The sequence below is a fragment of the Salvia splendens genome, chromosome 1 (genome assembly GCF_004379255.2).
Source record: "Salvia splendens isolate huo1 chromosome 1, SspV2, whole genome shotgun sequence".
Taxonomy (NCBI): Eukaryota; Viridiplantae; Streptophyta; class Magnoliopsida; order Lamiales; family Lamiaceae; genus Salvia; species Salvia splendens.
Genome location: NC_056032.1, coordinates 11482588 through 11493928, shown reverse-complemented (window position 1 = coordinate 11493928; position 11341 = coordinate 11482588). Strand labels below are relative to the sequence as shown.

The following is an 11341-nucleotide window of genomic DNA, read 5'->3' as shown; positions in this document are numbered from 1 at the left end:
TTAGCTCCATCTTCCATCAAGATTTTATGCATGCATATTGCGGGGCTAATTCCTTTGATGTCGGCAATGGACCAACCTAGAGCTTTCTTGTGTGACTTCAGTAGCTCTATCAACTTCAATTCCTCTTCATCATTCAACATCGCCGATATCACAACCGGTAAAGATTCATCCTCACCAAGGAATGCGTATTTCAGATTTGTCGGGAGTGGCTTCAATTCTAGCTTTGGTGGTACTTCAATTGAGGGCTGCACATCCGCCACGAAAGTATCCACCACACATTCATTCTCTAGACTTGGTTGATCAATTTGAGCATCCTCACTTTCATCAAAATCAAAATCAACTTTAATTGTCGAACCAAAGTCTCTTTCCAAGCTCCCCTTATCATAAACGCTTCCTTCTATACTTGCCGAGCAACGCATCTTGTCAAAGATACACTTGTCGAGGACATCAACTCTAAAGCACGCTTTTGCATCACTAGGATGCTTCATCGCTTTCTCCACATTAATGGTCACTTGCTCACCATTAATTCTAAACGTGACCGAGTTGTCCTTTGCTCCTAGCAACACGTCCCCTGTGGCAAGAAACGGTCTGCCAAACAGAATTGGCACCTCTTTGTCCTCGGGCATATCCAATACTATGAAATCAACGGGGATGACGAACTTGTCTACCTTGACCAAGACATCCTCTACTATTCCAGTGGGCTTCACAATGGAATGATCAGCCAGTTGTAGAGCAATGTCGATGGGCTCCATTCTGTTCTCCAGTCCAATGGCACGTGCTGTTTTCAACGCCATCAGTGAGATCCCCGATCCTTGATCCAATAGACATTTGGTGAAAATTGTGTTGCCTATCTCACAAGGAATCACACAACTTCCCGGATCCCTCTTCTTCATGGGCATCATTCCCGAAATCAATTGTGAGCAATTCATGCTCAATGCCACTATTCCCTCGTCTTGAAGTTTCTCCTTGTTTGCCATCATGTCCTTAAAGAACTTGGAGAACTTGGGGAAATTAGTGAAGAGGTCCACCAACGATACATCCACATTCACTTTTCGAATCACGTTCATCATCCACTCGAAGCTTTTCTCCTTTGGAGCTCTCTTCTTCCTCTTCGGTGGATATGGTGGAGGAGGAATGTGATCAGGGAAGTTGAACTTGCTTTTCGGGTCTAATGCCGGACTTGTCATCAGCTGTCCATTTGATCCCATCTCTACTTTCTGCTTTCCCTTCTTTTCTGCCAAAAACTTCTCACTTAACTCGGCTTCTACACCATTTTCCTTGCTGCCGGATGCAGCCTGTTCTTGACCATGTTGGGCACCCTGCACCAACGCGGGACTTCCCTTACATGCCTCGTCCGCCCCTGCGTGCGAGGAATGCAAGCCTAACATCTCATCCGCCCCTGCGTGTGAGATGCCGGAAGTACCTTGGCCGTCCATTGATGGTGTCGAATCCAACTCACGACCACTTCTCAAGACCACTGCCTTACACTGTTCATTGCCTCTCGGATTAGGTACGGTATTGCTCGGGATGGTGTTAGGAATCCTCGTGTGTGATGCCGTGGCAAGCTGCCCTATCTGCGTCTCAAGATTCCTCATTGTCGCATCCATCTGCCCAAACTTTTCCACCGTCCTTTCCTTGAAATTTTCGTTCTCCTTTTGACTCTTAGTCATGAAAGAGAGAATCTGCCCCAACTGATCCTCGACGGTTGGCTTCTTCTCATAACCCGGCGGTTGAGTGTTGTTCCTCCATTGATTTCCCGAGTTGTTGCTAGGACCAGCCTGATTCCATCCCGTTTGTTGAGGTCTCCAATTTTGCTGATTGTTGTATTGGTTGCCTTGATTGAACCCTTGGCGATTGTTGCCAATATAGTTCACATCTTCCACAGGTGGTCCTTGAAGACTTGGGCACTGATCAGTATGATGCCCGCCTTGGCACAACCCACATCTCATCACCGTCACAGCTTGGGGTTGAGGAGTCAGTTGAAGAGATTTAACTGCCTTTGTCATCGACGACATTTGAGTGCTAATGTCCGCCAGTTGAGCCTCAATTGCGGTCACTCTTTCCGCATCCTTGGTAGCACCAAATGTATCTCCCGCTCTATCAGCCCCTCGCCTTGGATTGTGCCAATTCCGTTGATTGTTGGCCAGCCTTTGAAACAAAGCCCTCACCTCATCGTGAGTTAGATCATCTAGGTTCCCATTCGAACCTGCAGTCACCAATCCCGTGCCTTCACTGTTGAGTCCCTTGTAGAATTTCAAAAGGTCATGCCCCGGAGCTAGTCCGTGACTTGGGCATTTCCTTATCAATTCCGTGAATCTCTTCCATGCTTCCGCGAAGGACTCGTCATACTTTTGTCGGAAAGAGGTGATCTCCTCTCTCAACTTCTCAATCTTCATAGGAGAATTGTATTCCAAGAGGAACAACGTCTTCAACTCTTGGAACGTTGCTATGTTGTAGCCCGGGATAGAGTCATACCAAGCTCTTGCTTTCTCCCTCAGAGAGAATGGGAATAAGACCCTCTTGATTAGATTGTGTTCCACATTCGGGGGTCTGTGAGAGTTCGTCAACTCGTAGAAGGCATTGAGGTGGCTCACCGGGTCCTCATCATCCCGTCCATGGAAAAGATTCCTCCCATTCACCAAACTAATATAGTGAGGTGGAATGTTGATGTTGTTGTTCGCATAAGCAAACTCTCCGGGGTACTCAATTCCCGATCTCAGTGTATCGCCAAACCTCACAACAGGTGGTGGTATCTCATTGTTATCTGCCATCTCACTTTCTGATTCTGAATCTCTTTCTGTACTCGGCTCGCTGAACAAGTTGCCTCTGATTGGACTCGGATAGTCCGGGAAGATTTCAGTAGGCGATCCTCTAACTCTTCTTCTTTGATAACAGAGCAACCCAAACGGTGGTGTACCCTAAAATAATACACTCCTTCGTCTTCAAGTCCGGACGTGGTAAATGGCTATCACACCGTAGAACACGAACAAGGTACCTAAAAAACTCAAAAAAGAAAAATCAAACAAAACAAAATAAAAACTAAAACAATTAAGCATAAACAAGCTATTGCCTCCCCGGCAACGGCGCCAAAACTTGATGTGATAGTTTAGAGTTCTTAATCAAAGCATAAAGATTATCAAGTTTAATTATTTTAACTCTAATAATACTACACTACTGCAAGAATACAGTATCGTAGTAGTATTTCAAGTGTCGATCCACAGGGAGGCGAGATTGCTTACGCTTAATAAGACTACACAAAGCATAAAAATATTTTATTTTGATTTTGAGATGGTTAACTAACTTAAACTACTGAAACGAGATTTTTAACACGAGAAAGACAAGTCACTCCAAGTTGCTTTCTAAGCTTGCATTGTTTTACACCATTACAACGAACCATATGAAGGGATTAGAATTATCAACCTAATCGCGTGCACTGAACATGTCTACGACGTATAGTTCACAGTCAGCTGAACACTTGTTCCATGAACCAACTTTCAACGACATTTAATTCCTGCGGATGCGCTGGAACAAACGTTGTCTACTATAATTACTTACCTAATCCACTATCAAATTATCCCCTGAACAGTTCTAATTCGATAGCATACCAACAAACGATCAATCCTAAGCTATGTTAAAGAGACAATAGTTAAGATTTAACAACACTACATCATTAGCCAAAAACGTAGCATTTTAATTATCAAACACAATGTTGGTATCAAACATACGATTCAAGGTGTTAAAACAAATACACAAGCCTAGATTACAACTGGGAGCAACAAAGAGAGCCTAGCCTATACACATGGTAGAATGTAGAAATAAAACCATAGGTGTGATGCTCTCGTCGAGTGGAGTCGGGATTCGGGAATGGATGGTCGGAATAATGGCCGGAATGCCTTCCTTCTCTTCTTCCTCTCCTCCTTTCTTTCTATTTTTTTCTCTATCTGTCATTTCCCCCCAATCTAAATCCGTCTCCCAGCCTCTTTGATCCATCAACCGCTGGGTCAACTGCAAAATCGCAGTTACGCGACTAAAACGCCCGACCGGGCGAATTCAAAGGAGGTAATCGCCCGACCGGGCGAAAGGCTACTGCATGGCCTCGCGGGAAACGCCCGACCGGGCGTTTAGTTGAAATCAGAACGCCCGACCGGGCGAACTTTCTGGACTCCGCATGCACAATATGGAAACGCCCGACCGGGCGTTTAGCGACATCAAAACGCCCGACCGGGCGAACTCTCTGGAATCTCAGCTATGCATTTCCGATGAACTTCCAGCTTCTAACACCCGAAACTACACTCAAAGCACGACTTGGTGAGTTATAATTAACATGAAATCCGGGGTAAAGAATAGGAAATAAGCTTCGCATCAGTCTCCGTTGGACATGACCGGAGTGCCCCCCGAGGTAATCACTCATCGGTTAAATATTGATCCTTCAATCCGGCCAGTAAAACAGAAGCAAAGACTCTTTGCGGCAGAAAGAAGCCAAGTCATCCATGACGAAGTCCGCCAATTACTAAAAGCGGATGTACTATTCGAGGTGAAATATCCTTCTTGGGTGGCCAATCCTGTGATGATCAAGAAAAAAGAAGGAGGATGGCGGATGTGCATAGATTTTACCGATCTAAACAAGCACTGTCCTAAAGATTGCTATCCCCTTCCGAATATAGATAAAAAAGTAGAAGCTTTGATCGGCTTCGAAATTTTCTGTTTTCTTGATTTATACAAAGGATATCACCAAGTGTTGATGGATGAGAGTGACGCTCCGAAAACAGCTTTCATTACCGATTTCGGCATTTTCGCTTATAAAAAGATGCCATTCGGTTTAAAGAATGCCGGAGCCACTTATCAAAGGATGGTAGACAAGCTTTTTCGGCACCTGATTGGAAAGGAGGTCGAAGTGTATGTTGACGATATAGTCGTCAAAAGCAAAAGCACTTCGGAGTACGAGCACAACCTCAAGTCCACTCTCAACGTGCTCAAGAAAGCCAACCTCAAACTTAATCCCCAAAAGTGTACCTTTTTGGTAGATTCGGGAAAGTTTCTGGGTTGTTGGGTTTCAAAGGACGGACTCAAGGCAAACCCCTCAAAAGTTCAAGTCGTTCAGAACATGGCAATGCCGAAGTCCATACATGACGTGCAAAGGCTAACCGGATGTCTAGCCGCACTGAATCGATTCCTTTCCCAAGCAGCCGAAAAGCAACTGCCGTTCTTCAAGGTGTTGAAAAAGGCACCAAAGTTCGAGTGGGGAGCCGAGCAGAAAAAGGCCTTTGACGAGCTCAAAAGTTATCTAGCCGAGCTTCCTATTCTCGCTGCTCCAACCGAAGCCGAAGTAATATTCTTATACTTAGCGGCATCAGATCAAACCATCAGCGCGGTGCTTGTACGAGAAGAAGGCCTAAAGCAGTTTCCCATCTACTTTACAAGTCGAGCATTAAGAGGTCCAGAAACAAGGTATCAACCTCTGGAAAAAATTGCTCTGGCGTTAGTAAATGCAGCAAGGAGACTGCGGCCATACTTCTATGCTCACAAGGTATGCGTCTTAACCGATCTGCCTCTTCGGCAAGTTTTGACCAAGCCAGAAGCATCAGGCAGAATCGCCAAATGGGCCATAGAGCTGGGAGAACACTCAATCGAGTACCTACCTCGGAAAGCCATCAAGGGACAAGCCTTGGCAGATTTTCTTACAGAGGCCAAGTTCGATCAAGCAATCCCTGTCATTGCCGAACAGAAAAATTCTGCCAATGCCGAACTAGCACAGCCCTTGGAATCCGAAGTAGAGCCGCCAGACTGCTGGAGCGGATTCGTAGATGGAGCTTCAAACAAGATGGGAAGTGGAGCTGGTATTTTACTCGTCGCTCCCGACGGACACGAGGTAACCTACTCACTTCGGTTCCTATTCCCCACTACTAATAATGAAGCCGAGTACGAAGCCCTCCTTGCCGGACTCCAGTTAGCGCAAAGTCTGCTCGTCAAATCTCTCAAAGTCCATTGTGATTCACAAGTCATAGTAAATCACATGTTGGGTACAAGTGAAGCTCGTGACGAGAGAATGAAGAAGTATTTGGACAAAGCGCAAAGCATCAGCCGAAGTTTCTCCTATTTTCGGATAATCCGCGTTCCCAGAGCGGAAAATAGCCGAGCAGATACCTTAAGTAAGTTGGCCTCAGATCCGAGCTCAAAGGCGGAAGAATTAATGCATCGAAGCATTGATGAAGCCGAGGTACATTCAGTATCCAGCTCGCCGAACTGGATGACGCCGATCTTGCAGTATCTGGATCAAGGACAATTGCCCGAGGATAAGAGAGAAGCTCGGAAGATCACGTGCCGAGCACTTCGGTACGAACTTCATGAAGGAGTCCTCTTTAGAAAGTCTTACCTCCAGCCGTTATTGCGGTGCGTAGGACCAGAAGAGACGGACTACATCCTCAGAGAAGTTCATGAAGGATCGTGCGGCAGCCACATCGGAGCTAGAGCTTTAGCTAAAAAAGTTCTAAGATGGGGATATTATTGGCCAACCTTGGTACAAGAAGCAGTGCAGCTCGTCAAGACATGCCCGAAGTGCCAAATCCATGCAAATATCCCAAGGATGCCGCAGACCGATCTATCCACTATGCAAAGCCCTTGGCCTTTCATGCAATGGGGCAGACATAGTGGGACCACTTCCTCAAGCTCCTCGGCAAATGAAATTCCTAATCGTTGCCGTGGACTACTTTACGAAGTGGGTGGAAGCTGAACCATTAGCTACGATAACGAGCTCGAAGGCATTGGATTTCGTCTGGAAGAACATAGTGTGCCGATTTGGCATACCCCACATCCTCATCTCGGATAACGGGACTCAGTTCACCGACAAGACGTTCAAGAATTGGTGCCAAGAGCTGAATATTCAACAGCGGTTCACTTCGGTCTCTCATCCACAAGCAAACGGACAAACGGAGGTAACAAATCGTATCCTGGTGAAAGGGTTAAAAGCTCGGTTAGAACAAGCCAAAGGACAATGGGTAGAAAATCTCCCTCAAGTCCTATGGTCCTACCGAACTACACCCACAACCTCCAACGGTGAAACTCCGTACAGTCTGGTGTACGGCACTGAAGCCGTAATTCCGGTGGAGATCGGCGTACCCAGTCCCCGAACTCTAAATTTCTCAGCAGAAATGAATGACGACGGACTGAGAGCCGAGCTAGATCTTGCCGAAGAAAGAAGAGAATTGGCATGCATAAAAGCAGCCAAGTACAAGGAGCAAGTAGCCCGGTATTATAACCAAAGGGTGAAGAAGCTGCAATTTCAAGTGGGAGATCTCGTCTTGAGAAACAACGAAGTAAGCCGAGCAGAAAAGCTGGGCAAGCTCGAACCCACATGGGAAGGTCCATATCGGGTGTCAGAAGTCCTCGACAAAGGGTCTTACAAATTGGCTCACATGTCAGGAGAACAGGTACCCCGAACATGGCACATTTCCAACCTCAAAAAGTTCCATTTGTAAGAGACAGTCCGGTCAGTCAGTCTTGAGTCCTGTTCGGTCAATGTGCTTTATTTGGTTTACTTGGTCTTTGTTTGTCTCTATGTGCTTTTTATTTGTCTATATGCGTTGTCTGTCTATGTGCGTGTCGTCTCTTACAAATGTTACTGAGGTATCTTGTTCTTCGAAGGCTGATCCCCTTCTTAGAACATATACAAGCCAACGATTGTGAGTCAAAGCTTCTAAAGAGGATACAAGACCACAATTCAGCTTAAACAAGCAGTTCGTCTGAAACGAGCTGCAACAAGCCAACGATTGTGAGTCAAAGCTTCTAAAGAGGATACAAGACCACAATTCAGCTTAAACAAGCAGTTCGTCTGAAACGAACTGCAATAAGCCAACGATTGTGAAGTCCAAGCTTCTAAAGAGGATACAAGACCACAATTCAGCTTAAGAATCAAGCACTTCGTCTGAAACGAACTGCAACGAAAGTCCGATTCTCGCGATAAAACTTGCCTGAATTAGGACAAGGGAAAGTCCGATCCACGCGATAAAACTCGCCGAATTAGGACAAGGGAAAATCCGATCCCCAAATTAGGACAACGGAAAGTCCGATCCGAGCGATAAAACTCGCCAAATTAGGACACAAGCTTAGTCCGGTCAAAGATGTTTATTTCATCAGACCAAAGACGAGTCCGGTCAAAGAAGAGTTCACTTCATAAGACCGAGGACAAACATCAACTTACCCCGTACCTTTATCCAGAATGCCGAAGTGATTCACTTCGCTTTCCGGGGGGGGTAGTGATGGAGTACGTACTAAACAAGCCCAACAGCAGTAAAGCCCATCAGCCTAAAGCCCAAGAAAGAGTATCAGTTCGGCATGACTAAAGAGTATCAGTCCGGCATGACTAAAGAGTTCAGTTCGGCACAACCAAAGAGTTCGGCCCCAGCCTACAGCTCGGTAAAAGCCAACCAATCAAACTCTGCTCTCAGGTCGGCATCAAGCTCTACTCTCAGATCGGCAAAAGCTGCTCGGCAATAATTCAGCAGTTCGGTCTCAGTATTCGACCGAACTAGGAGATAGTGGACTCATGCAGGATTTCCACCTCCACTACACCCACGATCTATTTAGTGGTGTCAAGCAGTCATTAACTCATGCAGGATAGTGGACCCATGCAAGATCGCCACGATCTCCACGACATCCACTACCTAGTAAATGGCTGCATGCCACGATCTTGGTTCAATGTATAAATAGAACCTAGATCAGATAGATAGGGACTCTCTCTCTCACTCTCTAGAGATAAAATATCAAATAGCAAGTTTGTATTTGTAAGCTGTAGAAAACAGATCAAGCAATACAACTCTGCCCTCTTTTCTTCCCGTGGACGTAGATTTACTTCAGTAAATCGAACCACGTAAATCTCTGTGTCGTGATCTGTATTTTCCTGCATTCATCAACATCAAATTTTCGCGGATTCATCATTTTCTATTATATGTTCTTATTCTGTTATTGGGTTCAACTCACTTTTAGGCTTGGGCTATATTCGTGACTATTGATTTTGGTTATATTCACAAGTTTTGGGGTTCTTCTAACCCCATCCATTTTGCTTTAAAAAGGGATATGTTGCTAATGCAGTTCCTTATACTTTGGACTTAGATCCACCACCAGCAGTTTTTTTAAGAATTTATAAATTGTTAGAGCTTGTTTTATAATTTAAATACCATTTAGAAGTTAATTTCGTGAAATATTGCTAGTAGTTAGGCAAACAAAATCAAACACAAGAATATTTATGTAAAACCTAGTCACTCACCAAGAAACAGAATTGCTCCAACTGATCTCTGCGAATATGACATGGTGACGCGTAGTCTTTACTGTTTATGTCTGATTAGGATGCGTCATTGATTCACGATTCAGACCACGACCTCCATTATTGAGCCATATACCTATATCTTCTTTTTTTTTACTTGTAGTTGAATGGAGAACTGTGAAGTGACATTTGTCATCCTACGTAGCTTCAATAAAAATTACGAGAAGATGATCGATGATGCCCACTTAAAGTATGTAGTATAATAATCCAATTATATGACCTACTAAGTTAATAGTAGTATAACTTTTGGATTAAACAGTCATCTATAAAAGAGTATCAAGACTATTGTGCATATATTACTATGGTCCTGATGTGCAATTTATAAATACGTCTATAGAATTTGATTCATATTATCGAAACATAGAAAGAGAAAACATATTTTTTAAGGACGTTGACACTTGGAAGACAAATTTTTTATTTCAGAATTCATCAAATAATGGCATGAATCTGAATCTAAATACGCTTTCACTTTACGTTTATCAATCGTATACGACATGCATTGCGATTAATTTTGTTTCCACAATTTGGAACCATTTTGATTTTTGGACATTAGAACAACCATTTCAGGCGATCATTCGTATGTATAAGAAGAGACTTTCCCTAAATTCTCATTCTCTACATTTTTTATAAATTTTTCATTAATTTATGACGGGGATTTAAGTGTCGTGTTTTTTTCTGCCAAATCCACTGATACCGATTATTTGACATTTTAAACAGTCATAACCAAAAGCGTCAATGACTCCATAAAATGGGATGAGTCATTCCTCTTTTATAGAAGCAGTGAAGCACTACTTACAACCTTTATCATTTTTAAGTGATAGATTAATCAGATGTTTTAGTTTTGATACTCCCTATTGTAGGCTATTTGACTCTTGTATTGACTTCTTATCCACCTACAAAATAATGTGATTGGCTAAATGACAGTGCAAAATAACATAAAGTCTTCACCCAATTTAATAATTTTGCACCCAAACCCTTATATATTTTCAAACCCATCATACCATTTTCTGCCATTATAACTTTTTTCTAGTCAATTTTGTAGTAATTAATTATTTATAGTCATATATATAAGTCGCAACATATATCCTAAAAATAGATTTACATTATTACGTACAACAAAATCATTCCATATAAACTAATCAGTTTAATTATTTAGAAGCTAATTAATTAAGTGTAGATAATGTTATGAAAAATAAGCAATTACGAAGAGAAGAAAAACATGCAAGAAATGGTTATTTTTACGAGAGCGTAGGTGTATGTTGTGAAGTCAAAGATTTCCCAATAGTTATACACGTAATGGATGGGTGGGTGAGACTTGAGAGACGCGTAGTTAACGTGTTAGGTTATAGACATAGCTAATTGAAGTTTAACTACATATGTACGCTGTAAATATCTAATTATACTTACTATCTTAAGATATCACACTTCATACAAAATACATACTCCATCAGCTCCAATAGTTTTATTTTATTTATCAAGTGAAGATAGAATAAAGTCAGAGAAAATAAAATAAAGATAAATAAAGATATATAAAGATAATTCTATATTTTATTATTATTAGTGATGTTTGAGTTATATAAATAGTACTACTAATTAAATGAATTGCACTAAATATGTAGACCTGAACCGAAGCAACGTAACTAGTTGTGCCAACTTTAACTAACTCCTCCTTATTAAGGGATTAAAAGCTAAAGTTAATTAAGTTAAAGCTAATGTCTACAGGTTTAGGCACCGCTTATTGATGATGCATTAACTATTAGTACTACTACTATTTTGAAAAATCGAGTAATAGATAAAACCAAAAATTTCACATGCACCAAAACATCTTCAAATTATGGAGTAAATAAATGGGATATTGATCCCTAAAACCATGAACTTTGGTCTAATTTTGGTATTTCTCAAAAACTTTAAAATTGGTCTAAAAAATTACAAACTTTACATTTTGTTTGTTATTTCCCATAGCAGCCCAAATAAGATATCTTCAGCAAAAATGTTATCATACGAGGGCAATCGTGAAATATT

General features: G+C 42.4%; 1 non-coding gene across 1 annotated transcript; it reads left to right on the top strand.

Moving 5' to 3' along the window:
* Window positions 1–2277: 2277 nt before the first annotated feature.
* Window positions 2278–2384, top strand: LOC121758002. Its single transcript, XR_006041301.1, has one exon. It is a non-coding gene; the product is annotated as a small nucleolar RNA R71 (small nucleolar RNA).
* Window positions 2385–11341: the final 8957 nt, after the last annotated feature.